Source organism: Eucyclogobius newberryi, unplaced genomic scaffold (genome assembly GCF_026437365.1).
Source record: "Eucyclogobius newberryi isolate DKJ021-1_F unplaced genomic scaffold, fEucNew1.0.hap1 SCAF_10, whole genome shotgun sequence".
NCBI classification, from domain to species: Eukaryota; Metazoa; Chordata; class Actinopteri; order Gobiiformes; family Gobiidae; genus Eucyclogobius; species Eucyclogobius newberryi.
Genome location: NW_027315724.1, coordinates 10,768,812 through 10,776,875, shown reverse-complemented (window position 1 = coordinate 10,776,875; position 8,064 = coordinate 10,768,812). Strand labels below are relative to the sequence as shown.

At 42.1% G+C, this 8,064-nt stretch overlaps 1 pseudogene; it reads right to left on the bottom strand.

Moving 5' to 3' along the window:
• Nucleotides 1–235: 235 nt before the first annotated feature.
• LOC140372420 (uncharacterized) lies at nt 236–1,821 on the bottom strand (annotated as a pseudogene).
• Nucleotides 1,822–8,064: the final 6,243 nt, after the last annotated feature.

The following is an 8,064-nucleotide window of genomic DNA, read 5'->3' as shown; positions in this document are numbered from 1 at the left end:
TAAAGCTGTACTTAATGAATTATCCAAAATTTAAACTAATAAACAAAAAGATGAGCTAATCACTGCTTTATTGATTTAACTTTATCTCATTCTATGTAAACAGCCTGGCATTTGGGCTCAAACTTGACAGATCATGTGGTCTTTGCAGACGTTGACTATAAATATGAAAAACACTTTATAAAAACACCATATACAACAGGCTGTGGACAAATGTACATAAACAGACTCAAATTAAGCTCTTTGTTGTTTAGTGCGTGGCTCTTAAAAGAGCCGTTGTGGGTCAGTCCTGTGGAGGACATGACTACTCTCTGGGCTGCCATGGCACTGCTCCTTCTTCAGAGAAATGGGCCTTGAACGCCTCCCTCACCCTCAAGGCCTCTCTTGGATGCGTTATTTGCCCCGATCCGCCCCACACCTGGAAGTGGCTCCTCCTGTGCTCCAGCTCCCCACGCTCCAGGCACATGCTCCGGCGCTGTGGCCCGCATGAAATTGTGGAGGAGACATGTCGCCTTCACGCACTTCTCCACAATTTCAGGGTGGACTTCCAGGCGCCGCAAGAACATCCTCCACTGTGAGGTCCAGATCCCGAAGGCGTCTTCAACCACCAGCCGTGCCCGAGAGAGGCGGTAATTGAAGACCCGGTTTTCTATGGGGAGGCGCCCACTTCCAGGGAAGGGTCGCATCAGGTGTCTTTGCAGCGGGAAGGCTTCATCCGCCACAAAGACATGCGGCTGTGGGCCTCTGCCTTCAGCCCCGGGCAGGTTCTGGTCAGGGGGCAGCTGGAGAGTGCCTTCACGCAAGGCCTGACCAAAGGCTGAGTTGGACAAGATCCCCCCGTCACTCGTCCTCCCGTATCCCCCCACGTCGATTACCCGGAAACGATACCGGGCATCGACCACGGCCAGGAGGACAACGGAATGATCCCCCTTATAATTGAAAAAGCGGGATCCTGAGTTGGGAGGGGCCTTCAGCCGGACATGTTTCCCGTCAATAGCTCCACAGCAGAGAGGGTAGTTCCACCGCTCCTGGAACTCTGCTGCAATGGACCTCCAGTCCTCTGCTGTGAGCACAGCCATAAAGTCTGCCACGAGACAGTCCCAGATGACAGCTGCAACTTCAGGGACGATGGAGGAGACTGTGGACACACCAACCCTGAAGCTGCTGGCAATTGTCCTGTAGGAGTCTCCAGTGGCAAGAAAACTGAATAAAAAACAAAAAAAACAAATAAATAAAACAAACTATACATAGCCTGAATATAGTTTACTTGTACTTTTATCAAATATACCCCAATCAATTCTAAAATGGTGCACTAGAACAGGCAATATAAAGACATTTAAATAAAAATACACTTGCTGTTGTATGAGCGTCGAGCTCCGTTTAAATATAGTTCAAACACCATCCACTATTTACCCTGGTTACTTTTATTAGCTATGTATGAATACACTCTGTTATTACATGAATAATTACTGACCGAAGACAGATGGACAGGCGCTCAGCAGCTGGAATCGAGCGCCTGTAGTTGGTGTCCTGGTGGGTTATCCTCGCACCAATGCGGGACAACAGGTCGTCGAACTGGGGACGGGACAGACGAAAGTAGCACTGAAAGCGCTGGTCGTCGAGCCGCAGCTCCTGCAGCAAATGGTGGAATTCACCAAACTCCGTTCGCCTCTGTAGTATTTGGTGAACCCACGCACGTCGCCGCCGAGCCCGGCGCCTCCGAATGAGGGTTTTCAGAACCAAATACGTGAACACTTCTGTCTCTATATCCGCCCTTTTCACCAACAGAGAGAAGCCGCCAAACACAACACCTCCACTGCGCATGCGCGCGCGGCAAACGCGCGTCTGCTTATTATATTTCGTCTCTGCTCCGCTGCGTCGAGAACGCGGCGTATTTGCGTTTTTCTTCATGCGTACTTGCGTCCAACTTCGCCAATACGCGCAAATAGGCGTTTGCGGTCTGAACGGGCCATTACAGCACACAGCTGTGGGGCACACACTACGTCACGGGTGGGCGGGGCACACACGCGCTCTCAGACTACGTCACGGGTTGGGCGGGGGAGCCAGATCGCTCTTCGCAAGGGTGGGGGCGAATATCAAACCAAGCCGTTTGCATTTCCGGGTTGGTGAGGGGGTCCAAGGTCTGGGTGATATTTCTTAACTATTATGTTAAGGGTGTTGCACAACCCTTATTATTATCAATTATACACTTAGGATAGACTACGAAACGTGAAAAAAAGAATGTTATGGCACCTTTAATAGCTTAGCATTACCTCGACATTAGCTACTAACCATGCATTCCTATAGGTGCTGCTGTTAGCTTCACGCTATGCTATTGTAGTCCGGGTCATTTTGTAGTCCCACTCCATTTTTGTAGTTCGTCCTCTTTATTTGTCTTCCTGCTGCTTTCTTGGTGCGAAGTATCGCGAGATTTGGTAGCGCCACCGCAAGACTTATACATATATATATATATACATATATATATATATATATATATATATATATATATATATATATATATATATATATATATATATATATATATATATATATTTATATAATATATAACAATATATATATATCCATCCATACATTTTTTGCCGCTTATCCGGGGCCGGGTCGCGGGGGCAGCAGTCTGAGCAGGGACTCCCAGACTTCCTTCTCCCCTGAGCATCACTGCAGCCGCTGCACCGATCCGCCTGTCGATCTCACGCTCCATCCTTCCCTCACTCGTGAACAAGACCCCGAGATACTTGAACTCAACTCATACTTGTATATATATATATATATATATATATATATATATATATATATATATATATATATATATATATATAATATTTTATATATATATATATATATATATATATTATATATATTTATAGCAGTAAAAGTTATCACAGAGCTAAAATCAACACGTATTAGCTACCCCTCTGAAGAGGCACAAGGTACATTTTACGTTGTATTAAAGCACAAATGTTGTATTTTGTGTAACCAAATTTATGTGTATTTATGACAATGTCATATCAAGCTAACTTTTCCTCTGTTTGGCTAAGGTGTAAGAGCATGGCATTTAGCATTTACGCACTGTCTTTTTGTGTTTCCCAGCTTTTACGGTGTATTTGCAAGATTTACTGCCATTAAATCTAAAAATCATCAGTAAAGCGTCAACCTTCATTCTGGGGGTATGCTACATATTATATATTATAAGATAAGATAAGATAATCCTTTATTGTCCACACATGGGGAAATTTCATTGTTGCAATGCAGGTAGATACAGAGGAAAAGGACAGATAACTTATAGGAAGTTTAAAAAACACTCTTAATAGAAGAACTCTTATAAACAAAAACTCTTATAAACAAAAACTCCTATAGACAAAACCTCTCATTTCCTAATAAGGAATGGAGAGTGAAAATAAATAAAGATAAAAATAAATTAAAAATTAAAATTTAATTTAATTAAAAAAAACAGCTAGCTTAAGTCAAGATAATACTAATGATAATGGTAAAATAAGCACTCTATTTTCATCAGTTATATGCACATGAATGTGACATTATTGCACATAGTTAAGTCAGCATTGCACATGTTCAGGGCTAGCAGTGCCTGTTATAAAGTCTGTTATATATATTATTATATATATATATATATATATATATATATATATATATATATATATATAACCCTATATATATATATATATAGTGTGTATGTATATATATATATAAGGTATTATATATATACTATATAATATACATCCATCCATCTTCTGCCGCTTTATCTGGGGCCGGGTCGCGGGGGCAGCAGTCTGAGCAGGGACTCCCATACTTCCTCTCCCCAGACACTTCCTCTAACTCCTCCGGGGGGATCCCGAGGCGTTCCCAGGCCAGCTGAGAGACATAGTCTCTCCAGCGTGTCCTGGGTCTTCCCCGGGGCCTCTTCCCGGTGGGACATGCCTGAAACACCTCCCGAGGGAGGCGCCCAGGAGACATCCGGAACAGATGCCCGAGCCACCTCAGCTGGCTCCTCTCGACGTGGAGGAGCAGCGGCTCTACTCCAAGCTCCCCCCGTGTGACCGAGCTCCTCACCTTATCTCAAAGGGAGCGCCCAGCCACCTGGCGGAGGAAACTCATTTCGACCGCTTGTTTCCGACCCAAAGTCATGACCATAGGTGAGGGTAGGAACGTATACCGACCGGTAAATAGAGAGCTTTGCCTTTCGGCTCAGCTCCCTCTTTACCACAACGGTCCGATCCGCCTGTCGATCTCACGCTCCATCCTTCCCTCACTCGTGAACAATACCCCGAGATACTTGAACTCCTCCACTTGGGGCAAGGACTCCCCACCCACCTGAAGAGGGCAAGCCACCTTTTTCCGGTCGAGAACCATGGCCTCGGATTTGGAGGTGCTGATTCTCATCCCAGCCGCTTCACACTCGGCTGCAAACCGTCCCAGTGCATGTTGCAGGTCCGGGTTTGATGGAGCCATCAGGACAACATCGTCTGCAAACAGCAGAGATGAGATCCTGTGGTCCCCAAACCGGACACCCTCCGACCCCTGACTGCGCCTAGAAATTATGTCCATAAAAATTATGAACAGAACCGGTGACAAAGGGCAGCCCTGGCGGAGTCCAACATGCACTGGGAACAGGTCTGACTTACTGCCGGCAATGCGGACACAGCTCCTGCTCCGGTCATACAGGGACCGGACAGCCCTGAGCAAAGGGCCCCGGACCCCGTACTCCTGGAGCACCCCCCAAAGGACACCCCGAGGGACACGGTCGAAAGCCTTCTCCAGATCCACAAAGCACATGTGGACTGGTTGGGCAAACTCCCATGAACCCTCGAGCACCCAATGGAGGGTATAGAGCTGGTCCAGTGTTCCACGACCGGGACGACTATCGGTCGGATTCTCCTCTCCAGTACCTTGGAATAGACCTTACCCAGGAGGCTGAGGAGTGTGATTCCTCTGTAGTTGGAACACACCCTCCGGTCCCCCTTCTTGAACAGAGGGACCACCACCCCACTATATAATATACATATAATATATATAATATATATATATATATATATATATATATATATATATATATACACACACACATATAATAATATATTTTTTATAATATATAATAATATAATAAATATAATTAATATATATATATATATATATATATATATATATATATATATATATATATATATAATTGACATATATATACACACGGTCGTGAAAATGTTCCATGAAGTAGTTTAAAAGTTTGTGCTGTTTGTGAGGATGAGATGATGTAGGCGGGGGGATTAGAGGTGTGCTCTTTGCGGTGGCTCGTACGCCGCGGTCGCAAGGGGGGCGAGGGTCTTTAATTATATTAGGTTTCCTTGTGTGTCGTTTGGTGCCATGTCAATCTTTAATAAATACAAAACACATTTGTTTACTAATGTATTTAATAAGAATAATGAACATGAATGAACATGAATGAACTTGTTGAATAAATGTAAATCTGATTATAGCTATAAAAGTAATTTGACCTGCAGTCCTAATGTAACAAACATACAAATAGAAGATTAATACAACACAAGGAATCTGGTTTGATTTTAGCCACAGTTTGAGTTAAGTTTTAAAGCTACAATGTGGGAGTTTTGGAGTCCATGTACTGTTCATTATTATTATCATCATCATCATTATTATTAAATTCAGAATCAGAAAAGGTTTATTGCCATTGTCAAAGAACAGAATTCACAAACATCAGAACTTGCTTTGGTGATTCAGTGCAACATAAAACAATGAACAATGATAAAACAACCTGTATAAGTCAAATAGAACAAACTGAATACTGAATATATCTAGACTTTGTTCCCATGGCTGCACAGTCTTCTGGTGAAAAGGACAACTTTAGTAAACTCCTCCGTTCAGCTCCATCGTTGACTGAGAGACAACAGAACATGTCACATTATTAGATTATACAAGTCATAGAACATACACTTCAAATGTTTTAGATTATACAAGTCATATAACATACACTTCACATGTTTGTCCTGAAGCTGCTGGAAAACTGTTTTACAGACACATGTGACACTTTTGTGTCACATGTGCCTCTTTGTAGAACAAAGAGTGTGCAGTGTCTCTTTTGTAGAACAATTATTATTTAGTTTTTTTGGTCATAACAAAACTAACAGACATTTTATAAATTCAAATTACTGATTCTACTCACTGTTTACTTTTAGTTGAGGCACAAGTTATTATTAAAATACCTTTTGCTTATGGAGTCGTCAGGAGTTTACTTGAGATGACTCTGTCTGTAGTGACCTGTAGAGCTCTGGTCAGCACAGACAGAGACCAGACTCACTGGTCAGGACGGTCAGCTCTGCTCTGGACGGCTGCTTCACTCTGTAGAAGATGAGAAAAATAATCATTAGAACATCGATATATAATGTTGTAAAAACTGGAATATGTTATTGACACAATTACATTTCGCTCTGTAACACAAAAGTTCCTCTTTTCACATTCATTTTTAAAGCTAGAACCAAAAGTTGTTTACTTATGCATAAGTTTAAACCTTAGAAGTTAGAACATAATTCACACGTTTTCTAAATCTCTACATATTCCATGGAAGTAAATGACATTCATATAGAAAACAAGCGTGTGGTTTACTGCACACTTCATTATGAAATTGGTAATAAAATCTCAAATGTAGTCTCTGCCCCTATGAGCACCTTTACATTTATATATGTAAGATATTACCCATTTCAGCAGGTTATATTTGAATTATTGGTAGTTTTTGATTACACATAATACAAACACTCATCACTTTATTTACCCTTCTTTCTCTAATTTCCTTTGGGCTGTGCTTAACCTGTTGTATCTTATAACATTTTGTAGGAGAAATAATGAGTTATTTATTTGCAGAAGCCAATGCATCTTTGTGAAGCTAAACGTTCGCTTACGTTAGCTTGTGTTAGCTCGTGTCAACTTGTGTTAACTGTGTAATCGTTGATATACACCTCATATGGAACGATATGTGAAACGTGAGGAATGACATACAAACACAACTTACGTGTATCGTGGTCTCGTCGTGTCACAAGGAAAAATCTTTATTTAAGAAGAAAAACAGGTAAAACACCGATGCAATTCAATCTGTTTTTGTAATACCCAAAATCACTACAGCAATTGTCTCAAAGGGCAAATTATATACACAGGGTGGGGCTTGCCCTGCGTGGGCAGGTCCAGAGAATAGGTGACCCTGAGAACAAATGCAGTGTTTTTTCTCACCGCGAATCAACTTTGTAAACTACCTGAACACCTGAACATTAACAAATATACAAAAGAATATAGGTTTACACCTATAAACGTCACAAGGGTTTTCCTCTGGAGCCATAAAGGCTTCACACATTGTATGAGATGAATTTCAAGCATGAGAGCAGCCAATGTACCTGAATGGAATGACTGCAATAGTTAATTCGTAAGCACGCCTATATATTGACATACTAATAATTGGGACAGCATGTGCGTACAGGCTTTACCCACTGTATTAGTGGATTTAGAGATCATTCCAAGCTTCAGCGAGTCAGTGAGTGAGGAGACGTCTAACAAGGTGTGTGCATTGCAAAGAAGTATAAATAGTTAAACATTTATTTCACAAAATTCAATTCTGAATGCTCTCTTGTTTTTAAGATTATATCAAATTACCTTTTGAGTTGAGCTTGAGCTAAGACATAGGCCTAATTAAACCAGTAAAATATGTAACTGCCTATATATGTGTTCAAAGTCAAATGTGTTAAATCTAGACCTATACAGATCTTGACAAGTAAGCAAAAAACAAAAAAATCATTGGTTTTCACGAAAAGCTAAGATTGGAAGCAAACCATAAATTGACTCTTTCAATACGTGACCATCCATCATCTTCTTATCCAGGGCCGGGTCGCGGGGACAGCAATCTATGCAGGGACTCCCAGACTTCCCCCTCCCCAGACACTTCCTCCAATTCCTCCGGTGGGATCCCGAGGCGTTCCCAGGCCAGCCAGGAGACATAGTCCCTCCAGCTTGTCCTGGGTACTCCCCGGGGCCTCCTCC